The sequence below is a fragment of the Haemaphysalis longicornis genome, unplaced genomic scaffold, assembly GCF_048455015.1.
Source record: "Haemaphysalis longicornis isolate Haplotype H1 unplaced genomic scaffold, Haemaphysalis longicornis Haplotype H1 scaffold_12, whole genome shotgun sequence".
Lineage (NCBI taxonomy): Eukaryota > Metazoa > Arthropoda > Arachnida > Ixodida > Ixodidae > Haemaphysalis > Haemaphysalis longicornis.
The window spans coordinates 121,642,179-121,655,157 of NW_027526225.1; the positions used below are offsets into that span (position 1 = coordinate 121,642,179).

The following is a 12,979-nucleotide window of genomic DNA, read 5'->3' on the forward strand; positions in this document are numbered from 1 at the left end:
CAAGCAAAAGCTAAGTGGGGACTACAGCTTCGCTGTTTTCCTATGCTTCGCGCCACTAGGGCGAAGCTCTTTCAATCTTTTTTTTAATTGAGCTCAGTAAGACTGCGTCCACGTCAAGTAGCTTATCACTGTTCTGTACTTATCACTGCAAGAGACAATCTAAATGCCACTTTCGACAACCACCAGCAATTCCCGAATCGTTGTCGAAAATAAATGCGTTTCTCGCACTCTTGAGGAATTCAGGTACGTCCACTGGACGTCCTCCACAAACATCATCTAAGGCGGCAGCCTATAGAGTCGAAAAACTCATTACCTTCGCAGGCGGGCGGCATTCTCGCATTCACATCAGGTGACGCTCCGACGCACAAGTGCACGACGCACAAGGAACCGCTGGGTCGAAAGCTCCCCATTTGCATACGGCACAATGCCTTCTCGGCGACCAAGTCAGCCCAGTTGACGCGTGAGTAAAGCCGAGCCGGGGAAAGTGCTTCGCATTCTGTTGAATACTCGCGCTGATCCCGAAACTGTTGAAGCGGTCGGCTTTTAAGCGTCTTTGTGAGGACCGTCTGCGAAGCGTTTGTGGAGATAAAAATATTTAAGATATTCTATTTGTGTATTCATCCGTAAAGTCAACAAAATATCGTGGGGTAGAAGGTATTTCTAGCGATTTATGAACTCGAAGCGAAATGTTTTAAAAATCGAAATGAAAAGTCATAGGGTGGTTGGCATTGAATGATAGAGGACATAGTTGATGCGCTTGGTTTTCTTATTTGGATTCATGAAATGGAGCATAAAAACCGAATTTGAAATCGGTCTAAATTATTTTCCTTGAGTAATGTAATTAGATAAGAATAAGTTTCTTTTCTATAGACCTTCACTAGACGAGACCGTAAGCAGGCGTCAGATCACAAATTGGTGAGGGAGTGAGTGCGTGACACACATCTGTCCAAGATCTAGTGACCTTGATCTCAATACAGTTAGCCAATAAACCGGAATACTTCGTTATGCACACATGCAAAGCAAAAATTGGACGACTAGAACAACCTCGTGCGTAGAAAATGCATAGAAAGAGACAAATATTAACAAGGCTTTTAATACGTTTCATTGATCCCGACCGACCAAACATCACAGAAGCTATAAAGATGGCAAGCCCTTACGACATTCGCTCACAGTGCTTGCGTGGGAAGTTCGGATAGAAACATTGTAGGAAACACCCAGATGGCACCACGTACTCCCGTGTTCTCATTAATTTATGCCTGCGTGAGGCAAACAAGGCAGAGTCACGATCAAAGAAATGCAAGGGAAACATCGCCCAATTGTCAACCAAGGCACCGCCTTGTCGCTTTTACGAACGACTAAGAGCGCTCTTTCTATCCACGTAGCAACAGAGCCAAGCCAGCCCAGGGAAACCGCGTGCTAACCAAACCGCACAGCCTATACAGCGCGTCCTCTCGCACGTCCCATTCACGCGCAGTTAGGGCAAAGCAACGTGCGAAACTGCCTGGCTTAGCCGACGGTGTACCGCTATGCGGCGACGACTGCCAAGCGATAGAATGCGATAGCGACGCACATTTGCCGCGTGGACGGCCACAGCAAGACCACATAAGCCGATTAGTCTGTAGGCTTCCCCAACACGTACCCGGCTACTCCGCCTCGTTGTGTGATGGCTGCTCCACTAGTTGTTCTTGCTCTCCAAGTTGTGGAATTTGTTCCTACGCGGCGTATCGGGAAAGGAAACAACGGAACAGGCCCCTCCTTTGGGAACGCAACTGCCGCAGAACTAATCAGGCAACTGGCGCTGCTAACCATGCAGGCGCCAAAGCGGTCTCGGTGAGCATTAGCCTTTTTTTGTCTGTTACGCGGCATTCATTAGGGCTTACCCGGACAGAACGAGCGGCCTTGTTCCTTGAGAACGGCCTGTAGAATTCGATTCCCTTGCCGCCGCCCTCCCGGGAGGGTCGTCCTCCGGGCAAGGACGGTGTCAACCCAAAGCGTACGAAGCTGATTAGTTCTCTCTTTTTTTCCTCTCCTTCCTTCACCGGCACGGCATTCGTTTGGGAGCATGCGCTGGTGTTTGAGGGGTTTCGTCAGGACGATCCCTTACTCATAAGTTCCTTATGACTGCTGAAGACGCGCAAACCACTGTGAAATTGGCTCGTATTTGGAAGACCTTATATGCTTAGGTAATAAAAAATGACTTCACGAAAGTGTTTTTCGTCTCAGTGGGAAATGACTCAAAGAACAAGGACGAAGGAAGAAATGGATGACATGACGCTATAATTTCGACGCATTTTTTTTCTTCGTCCGTGTTTTTTTAGAGTGTTTACGACGAAGGTGAGCCCATATAATCTTGCCGAAATATCCATTCTGCGGCAGCACGTTTTTAGATCCCTTCATGGTTGACGTTTTCAGGAGTAGGGTAGCAAGCGGAGCAGTTTAATTAGAATAAACACTGCCCGCACTTTTTCAGATTTCTAAGGGCAGTGTAAATGCAATAGCAAGGCGGGTATCACAAAAGAGCTTTGGAGGAAAAAGATTTGCTTCGAATATGACCAATAAGTTTGCATAATTTAGTTTATTACTGACTTTAACATGGTAACCCCTTCAGTGTACAGTAACTTGCTGTCGCGTCAAGTCAGTGTACTTGTCCAACTGAAACGCGAACAGAAGCTCATGGAATGATAACATGGTTGATTTTGCACGACATACTTCCGTTAATGTCAAACTGTTATCCGGGAGAGTAATAATTACGAATCGCTTCCCAGGCCTGCGTACACTAATCGGTTATTCCACTTCCGTGAAATAAAATTTCCTTTTTGTTTGTTGCGGTTCTTAGCTTATCATCATGTACTTTTATGAAAAACCTTTAAATTTCAATCAAGGGATTTGTAACATTTAAGCAAATTATTTGGTCTTACATGCACACATCACGGCGCATCGTCACAATAACAACCATCACCCGTTCAATTCCAAGCAGAAAATCAGCAGCCTTCTTACTTGCACTATATCAGCTCAAATTCATCATTTGATTGACCAGCTGATCAATCAAATGATCAGCTGAACATGAATGCAATCTCACCACTCAGGACAGGCCTAGAAGGAGTATAACGCCCTTCAGGTTAGTGAGGAACATAACGATGAGGATTGTGAAGCTAAATTTAGGGCCTGCGAATGATTTTTTTATTAGGCGCGACGGGATAATAATATTGCGCGGTATTGCATACGAAAATGTCTGGACAGCATATTTAAATCAACGTGTCGCCAATACGACTCGAACTGATCTTCAATCAGAATTACGATCACTTTGTAAGGTAGCTTTATGGAGCATTAGACATATCACCGAGCATTTATTTGTCATAGTAGTTGTAGCCTCGCTAATTTCCGTTACTTATCCTATTTGGAACCACACATTGTAGTTCGGTTATGATCTAAAGCTATTTCTTTTGACGGTGATTAGCTATACCTGCTGCTTTACCTAAACATGTCCAAAAGTCATCGCTTCAAATATACTACTCGAGCCAAGCTAATGAACGCGACTACATTGAGATTACAAAACAAATAAGCGAAGTAGCTCACCTTCCGTGTAGGGTGGCCTGGAAAACGTCGATCTTGTCTAGTTTTTCCAGAACGCGACGCTAGAAGCAGAAAAAATTAGGGCATTTAATTTGATGGTCACGCGAACCACACGTAAAGATACAACGTTAAGAAAACGTTCGTAGGTGGGCAATGGATCCGAAATATATACTCAAGTGCATCAAGATTCTCGCCCTGAATGACGTGGCTCACTTGATGAAATTTTCTGCTATAAGTCTAGTCACCACCACTTTCTTCATCACCATCACCTTACGTGGCCGTCATCATCGTTATCATCTTCCTCGTCATTCAGTGTTCCTTTATATGCACCAGCCTCAACTTACACCACCACATTTTGAGAGCGAGCCAATGAGGGCCCACGGGCAAGTATGCCGTACTCAACCGGGCTGACTGCATCGGACCGAGGAAACCAAAACCCCGCCGCGCCGATAATGGCGCGGAATAGTTTCTGACGGCGGAGCCTTGTGGAGTGTCACGATGACGAGCAGGGCGGTACAGCCGTACTTTCTTTTGTACTTAGCGGCCAACCGGCAAATGTGGCCAGCACCCCCAAACACAGGGATTTTCGGTGGCGTCGCGCTCCACGTGACAGCGTTCGACCACGCCAGTACGCCTTTTTGTATACAGGCAACGACCACAAGCCCTTTTTGGCAGCTCTCTTTCGAGGGGAAAGCCTAAGCGCCCCATTCTGCGAAACACCGTCGTGGCTGTTGTCCGGGGCAGAAAGCGGCAGCCCCTGTTATGATTAAAAAAAACAACGTTTGAATTCGCTAGGGATTTCAACAGGGGTTTCCAAAGCAGAAAGTTTGTGGGCTTTCCCCCACGCTATCTCCGCTACCAGCACCACACGCAGCACTCACGAAGGAACAGCAAACTATATACCGGCAAATCCAGACAGAGTCCTTTCCGCACCCCCGTCTACTCAACTGCATGTTCCCAAACCAAATTCGAAGAAGCTTGCCAAATCTGTAATAAACTAGGCACTCTCCAGCACATGATAGGAGAGTGTAGGAGGGATGGAGGTGGAGGATTTCGCTGACCAGCCCCGCCCCGGAGGATCAGCTACTACTGGTCACCAGGGGCCAGGTGGTGAGAGCAGCAAATGGATTCCCGTGAACAGAGAACCACCTCCGTCCAGTGTGGAGTTCCCAACGAACGAGTCTTAAATAAAGTTTCTTCTCACTCTCTCCGCATGTTCGCAGCCGTGGATCAAAGGTAATAGCGCGTGCTGCGTGACGCGTGGGCATGACGGCGCATGAGTAAAACAGGGGCACGCAGCTGCGCAGATTTCTAAATCAGGTGAAGGTGCTGCCTGTGTTACCAGCCCGCTTGTCGAATAAATTCGGGACAGAAGACGAAAAAAGAAACGCAAATAAAACTTAGCAGTCCCCTAAAAAACTTTCGTCTTATGGGAAACTGAAATACGGTAGCTTTGAGAGTTTTTTTTTTTTTTTTTGTTCCCGACGTGTGTTTTAGGTTTCAAAAAATGCCGCTACCCTCGGTCTTGTACTTACGCCCTTTGTACTCACATGTGCCTAAAATTTTCTCCCCGCTACAAGCCCTGACCTATCTGTGTATGCGACCCATGGCAACGGTGATTGTACTGAAGATGGATTACTTATACACAGGGTGGTTCATTTCAACCCGTCACCAGGTTTTAAAAGTGCGCTATGGGACTAACGCGAACGCCCTTTTCAGTAGTAATGTATTTCGGTAAAGGGCGGATAATATTGTAATCGTGAGTCTTTCAGTATAACCTAAACGATAATTCCTGCTAGAAAAGAACGAAGACAAACGATCGCGAAGATAAAAGCGAGAGACCCAGGAGTATACGGTAATGACATTAGATGTTTCGCTGGTTGGAGCTGACACTGACGTTTGATGGCAACCGCTCCGCTTTGGTCTGGCTTCCATCAAAGCAAAACAAAAAAAAATGGAACACCGAAAATGAAGAAGCCAGCGGGAGCTCTGGCGATAATTACGGCGGTTACGCCATCTCGATTTGCTCGGAACACGCGTTCCTGCCACTTTGTCCACTAATTGATTCGCCATCCAGCTCGCTAGTTTCATCGCATAATGTTCCGGTCGTCAGCCTCGACTCCGCGAATTAGAGGTACGCGGTCAAGGCGCCCCGTTAATCCCGAACCGCCTTGCAGAGCATCGCTAATAGGCTTTCGACATTGGCGCTGCAGTTGGCGGTAAAACAGCAGGAGGAAGAGGCGAAGCGGGAGAGTCGACACTGCGCCTTTCGGAATCGGTGGCGTAGAGAGCCGTGAAGCAAACACGGCTTAATCGTTGGCGCTCCTGCAGGCCACATACGCGTGGAAATAGCCGGCGCACGCTCATTTCCACCAGCAGGAAAGCTTGGTCAACCGCTTGCAGGGAATAAGGCCTCCAATCTACGCAATCATTACGCGGGTTTAGCGACGTTTTTAACCCGAAGCAGCGAATCCTTGCATATGTAAGTTCATAGTAATAAAGGTCACAGCACAGCAGAGAAAAAAAGACAAAAAAAATGAGAACTAAAAGAAGTGGTAGGGCTTTCTGTAAACCTGTTTATTTCACTGTAGAAACGTCAAAAGGTAGCAGGAAATTAGGATTAAGGAACTTTTGGCAGGCTTAGCAGAACCATCGAAGGTTTCCAGCACGCTACGACGGCTCTACTTCCCTCAAGTTAGTCCGATCATCGCGTGGCTCCTTGAAAACTTTTAATGTGAAACTAACCCAGCATTTCGTGAAGCATTTATTGAACTTGGAGCGCCAGTTGGTTGCCGTGAAATGGGTCACGGGAATACGTGCGAGCGCTCTTCATTTTTGATGGTAAAGAGGAAAACGTAAGGGTAAAAGCAGTGCTGGAAGAGTTTTCTCGAAACGTCGAACGGCGGAACTACCTACGAAAATGCCATAATCTTTTCCTCTCGTTGCGTTGTTAGGGGACTCGTATGGGTAATCGTTTGCTGCGGAATTTCAATTTTCTTTTTGTGGGGATAACCTATGGCTGCTTCACTGAGCAGGGTGAGGTTTGTATGTAGCTAGTTTTTTTAACCGCTTTAAGGGCTCGTCTGAAAAACAATAGAAATCCGAACCCGTAGCAACAATTTCACATCAGTCTATTACCCGCTTACCAGGCGCATACAATTGTACTACATATCACGGGGAATCTCAAAATTTCCACCGCATCATATCAACCACAAAGCTTCTATTCATTTCTGACCTGCACTCCTGAAGCATATTAAATGCTAAAGCTACCAACGAACGAATGTAACCCAACAATAACTAAATGAAAACTGACCTCGAACTTTTATGAAAAGTGAACTCTCAAGTGCACAATTAAAGCTCTCTCCCTCTTCGCGAGGAGTAATATTATACACATCAGCAAGATCTAATAGCAATGTGCCACCCTGGTAAGAGTAAAGATGTATTACCTAAATAATAAAAGCGCTTACTAAAGCCTCGGAACACTCCGCACGGTTAACACCAAAAGCAATATAATGCGAGTATGAAGAAACTATAAATTTTTCAGTATTCCACGTTCTGAAGCTAGGGCGGGAGCTGTAGCGGGCGGCTACGGATTAGAGAGCCCGCGACCTCGTGCTCAGAAGGCGTTGCGCTGCTGAGCACGAGGTCGCGGGCTCGATTCCCGGCCGCGGCGGCCGCTTTACTGATGGAGGCGAAAAGCAAAAACGCCCGTGTGTACGAGATTTCGGCGCACGATAAAGATCCCCAGGTGGTCAAAATTAATCCGGAGCCCTCCACTACGGCGCGCCTCATCGCCTACGTTGCGTCGGCGCGTTAAACCCCACAATCAATCAATACGGATTAGAGAGTTATAGCAGCGCGGAGAACCGGTCCCGCCACGGTACCCACTACACCTGCGCATGCGCATAACCAGTTTTTCCGTCTCTGCGCACGCGTGGTAGCGCCGGTCGCCTGCCGGGGACCGTAGCGGGATAGGTTCTCCGCTCTCCTATAACTCTGTATGAACACAACCTTGGGAATCTTAAATGTGCGCACAAATATCGACACACGGACAGTGCTGTTGTTTTTTCCTCCTTGAGAAAAAAAACCAACGCGGCCTGGATTGAACTCGATATCGCTGGGCTGCTGTCTGCAGTACACCGCCTGTCGTGTTTTATTATTTTTTTAAGCGAAAGCTTTCTTAGTTGGAGTGGTGCACTTATATCGCGTGCGTGACCCCGGGCTTCCATTGTGCCACAGCGGTTACTTGAAAATCGTGAAAAGCGAACGTTTCTAGATAAGACAGTATGCGCTTTGATCATGAAGGAGGAGTGCAATAGTATACCTTTATTTTATAAACTACGTATCGGCATATCGTTCGTCGAAGCGCTTATTTGTGGGCGAGAAATCGTCGCATGGGTTCGTTTTGCATTTGTGATTTGGGGCTTGGAAGGTTTTACGGTCAATTAAACGCACCTTCAGATAAGGTTGGAGGCACTTTAGTGAACGTTTTGACGCAGTTTTAATTTGCGAAAGCTCTAGCGCATCTCTCAACTTTCTTTAGGGAGGGATGGTAGCGCGTTTTTTTTACACCGTATCATGTTTTTCAGCAAATATGTGAGTGTCGTGTTCGTGCATTCAAGCCACTTTTACGCAGTAAACATATTACAGGCTGTTACCCGCCGTCGTGCTTGTGTATGCGCTGTTTTCTGTTTAGGCATCGTGTGCCAGTGGCCCTGAGTTAGCTCTCTTTTACAATATTCCGCATAGTTTTAGTGAAAACAGAGTCGTTTGGAGCCGGAATGCAGCTTAGTCAGTTACGAAATAAACCAATGCCGCATTTTGTCTCCATGGACCTTTTCAGTGCAAGACTTTCTATAACCAAGTTCTCGGTGAGTTACCCTCTCCAGAATAAACGTTGCCGCAATCGGTTCAACGACCACGCGAGGAAGGACAACTAGGACTAGTTTCGTCTACAGATAACTGTTGGGACAGTTGAAAAACTTCCTCTTCAAGCCGTACGACCAACCACGTGTGTGAAAGCTTCCTTTTTTAAAAATCTCGCTGCACCAGTTTATCTTCGCGAGCATATCCGTTTAACTATACTGTGACAAGAAGTGGGGCCCAGACGGATGGCTTGACTCACAAAACGAGACCCAGCGGCTAATGAGACGTGGTGAACTTATTTTCTGAAATGTCTGGCTCTGCCTGCGTGCTCGTTTCAAACCGAGCCACTAATTATTGCCCTTATCGCCCGAGCGTCTACCGTACGAGGCAAGTATTTGCATAAGACACGGTGGCATCATTATGAGCCTCCAGAATGGGCCTTCTGTGTCTCAACAGACGCCATGTAATCCGATTAGCATTTCTGGCTTGAAGCAGAGCGAGAACCAAAGCCCATTAGGTCGTAGAGAGAAGGTCACTTGTAAACACGTACTAACTTAACCACTGTCGGCCCCAGAGATGTATGACTAGTACAAACACCCATCTATAGAAATATGGATGTGTACTCGGCATTCGTATATATACTAGCACATGCAAAAGAAACACCAGCGGGATCTGTGACCATTGCTTGTAGCAACGTTGTCGATCTTAAGATACTTTCCGGTCTGGAAGGAGCCTTGCCATTAAGAGAAACGTGTCCTGGTGCGAAGACAAGTACCCTCTAGCCAAATGAAATAGAGAAAGAGCAACGCGTGTAGCATAACCACACATAAAAATAAATGTCGAATTTCTCTTAGTACAGCTCCGTTTCCTTCATTTATTTTATTTTATCTATCATATTCTGCTACAATTTAAGGTCCATGCAGGAAAAGTACAGCACGTTCATAGGTAAAACAATGGTACAACGCAATTATTACTAGGATACATCAAAGGTAAAAAAAACATGTCATTCACCATCAAATTTTACAAGTTTTCACAGGGCACAGTACCCACACTGCAATGCAACCCAACCCAAAATTCTGCATAGGCCCTCTCAAATGACTTGGACTTGATGATCGATATATTCACCCCTTTGTATTTCGCATGGAGTCCTTGCCGTAACACGTTTCTCTGATCCTTTAATTCGCCTGTTAATTTTCCCCTCATTTTCCTGAGGGAGACAGGAGACTGAATATGTTAATTGTATTTTAGATGCCTCGGTCAGGAAGGCTCCCCGTTAATAACGAACACTGTCGATATTGAGAAAATACATGTCATTTAGCCAAATTAGTATGGAAAAGGGGGAGAGTGTAGAGACCCAACGAAGGTGTACAGAAATTTTCCAGTTCCGCTGAATACAGGCTGAATTCTTTTCCTACACCGGACTTCCTAAATGCTTTGAGGATAGATGAAGGTAATTACTTACCCACTAGTATTTCGTAATAAGTCTTTGCCGTGCAACGTTTATGTGATGCGTTAATTTGCTCGTTAATTTCCCCCAAACTTCCGAGGGAGAGAGAGAGGCCGACTAAATATGTCAATTTTGTTTCTTCCCCACTCCGGCACCCTTGTATTCCTATCACTCTATTATTGTTGGGAGCACGTGTTCCTCATTAATGTGTTGTATCATGGCTCGACTGTCCTTCTATAGTATTTCTGTAGTCGTAGCGATTCAAACTTTTCCCCTTGTTAAAAAGAACGCCTCCAATAGTTTAGGTGCAACAGTTTCTCCCCTGCCGTGCGGTGCCTCCAACCCAGACAACGCAGCTCGCAGCCACTGGCCGCGCAGTGTGTGAAAAGGTGCGCACGTCGGTCGTTGTCAGCGTCAACTCATGCTAACGGGCTACACCGCTGAGGGTGAAAGAGTAAGGGCTGATGACGTCAGAAAGCGGTAAAGAAGGCGCTGACTGAATCCAAGTCACGCATCAAGAATACATTGAAAGGGAAACACCCATTGGCGCGGGCGAGCGACCAGATAACGTCAACGCGGTCAAAGAAACTTCGTAACTCCGATGACAAAGGAGAGGGCAGCGGCGTCTGATGGGCGAAATGATGGCGGCCACAGTTCGTTCCGGGACGGTGCAGTGAAACGCCGATCGTGGCCGATCAGCGCAGTTTCTTCTCGCGCAACAGATGCCGCCATCTGAACCTTGACCCAGCACTTGTGACGTTATCTGGCCGCCCAAGCTCGCGCCGTTTCTCCTCCTGTGTTGGTCTTGCACCCTGACCTAAGTTCGCTGTGCATTCCCCCCTTACAGTGACCGGCGCCAAGCAGCGTCCTTGCTTCATTTTGCAATGCGGCGCAATTGTGTGCGCGTTCACTGCGCTCTCGCGGCGCGAAAACAGAGCCATCGCGCCACAAACTTGTTTTAACCGCGTTCACGGAGCAAGGAAAAGTCCTTGCTCCGTGACTACTTTCCACCACAGCAAATTTCTGTACGTACTCGCCAGTTGAAAGAGCATGGGATCGTTATCAACCATCACATCGATTTGATCTTTGCGAAATTTTGACACCTCGTCCGATTTCAGAAAGGGTGCATAAACCCCAATAGGGCACACGACGTGTTCTGCCATAATCTCAGATAGGGACGCTGCGAACAGCACTGACACCACCAAGTGCACAGAAACGCAGTAACCGAAAGCGCGTCTTTAACCTCTAAACACTGCTGATAGGTGTTGAGATAGGTGTTGAGATAGGTGTTGAGATAGTGTTTGCAATGCTTCGTGCATTGCAAACATTTCAAGGCGAGAACGAGACCAAGAAATTCCCGATGTCTGTGTTTTTCATCAAAATCCCATTGGATGCGAGCGCGAGTATACGTCGGCATGACGTTCCCACTCGCCGTGATGAGTGATGCGTCTGCGAACGAGGGTGTATGGGTACTAACGTCGGTATGCCTCGGCCTGACGTGCCCATTGGGTATGCGACGGCCTGAGGTTATAACCCTAACGTCACGCCTAAAGGTTAAACGTGATCAACTGGTACCTTCAGCTTTCCGTACAGAGAGCTTGAGGCTGCTTGGCACGTCGTTAGGCTTGTATGCAGTACTAAGGTTAGGCGGCTTTACCGTTCAGCCTAACGACGTAAACATGGCCGGATTGGCCAGCAAGGATGACCGCAGCCGGCAGAAGCTCGTGGTTCATTAACAAATTCCAATTAGGCCCCGCAGTTGTCATATACCCACTCAAGATGACTGGCAGATGAGGACGCCAGTGCCGCAAAGGTCTTGCAGCAATAATTAACAACTTCCCATTAGGCTGCGACGTCAATATACCAAGCCAGAATCTTCCAATATTTCTGAGGGGGATGGCCATAGAGAACGACAGCAGCCCTATGTGCTCATGGCCGATTCCCTAATTCCCATTGTCCGCGGCGTCAACTTACCCACCCGGAAATTCATGTTCTCACAAGTTGAAGATAAGGGATGCTCACGCATGCGCCATCTTGTTGTTGCGTCAGAGCGAAGCCCGAAGACGGCAAGACGAGCAGCTAAACGCAAAGAGTCAAGATTTCTTCATTTACGTCGTGTCTGAAATAGCGGGGATATACGCACAAAAGCGGCCTTACCACAACAGAAGAAAACCTTGATCACGATATTATTCCAAGAGAAGACTGGGATTGCGTAAAGCGGAGGTCGCCTCTACGAAGGCAATTTGTCGTTCTTTGCAGGCGGCGCTAATTAAGCGTCCCTAGGTAGCGCTTCCGTTCTCCCGGAAACCTAATTTGGCGTCTTCCCGCTTTCACCAAGGCGCCGTGTCGCAGCTCGTTCTTTAGCGATTAGGGCACTGGCCCGAAGCCTTTCTTTGTTCCCGGAAAATGACTTGGCCACCGCGCACATAACGCTTACAATAAAGGACAGCGCCACATTGGCCATCTCACGACGTTGTCTCTTACGAATAATCGCTTCCGCCTTTGGGCGAACGCTGGTGCTAAGCCTCTAGTTAATTCCGCCAACTTCCTTTTTTTTTTCTAAAGATAAAACCATATATACAGCAACGTGCCTCGTTGGATGATAATGTGTGCGAAGCTTTACGACGGAGGGCTCCGCCGAGCCTTCTTACGTGGTCCTCTCATTTTCTTCTGAGAGCCGCAGTGCCATCTTTCTGCTCTCCTTTGGATTAGATTATCAGCCAGTCGAAACGTCTATGCATATGTGGCTTCATGTAGCATGAATAAAAAGTCGCTCACGCGAGAGCTTTATAATGAGAAGTACGGACAACGCAAAGCGAAAATTTATCACTACGGTTGTCGTAACCCATCTTAGAACACTCTAGCTATACTGAAGTTACACCAGAGTGGGGAGCGAATAATATTATACGAGTTCGTTGCTAATAACCCACTTCGTAACTAGCTACATCGAGCTCGCTTCAACAAAACTCAGAACAGGACCTATTTCCATACTGATTTTACTACATTCTTGCAGAACAGAACTCAACAATCTTCAATAAGCGATGCTGTTCGTTTCATACCCCGTCCGCCGTGATAGCGTCATAATCTTTACCC

The 12,979-nt window shown here is 47.0% G+C and overlaps 1 protein-coding gene across 5 annotated transcripts in view; it reads right to left on the reverse strand.

Moving 5' to 3' along the window:
- The window catches only part of LOC144163423 (cholecystokinin receptor type A-like), a 291,048-nt gene that overhangs the window by 39,373 nt on the left and 238,696 nt on the right, over positions 1-12,979 (reverse strand). For 3 of the 5 annotated variants that reach the window (XM_077694407.1, XM_077694406.1, XM_077694408.1), the window contains exon 2: positions 3,577-3,635. The exons of the other annotated variants lie outside the window; for them this stretch is intronic. The gene's annotated coding sequence lies outside the window, so the exon portion shown is untranslated. The remainder of the gene's footprint in view (positions 1-3,576; positions 3,636-12,979) is intronic. 5 annotated transcript variants of the gene reach the window in all.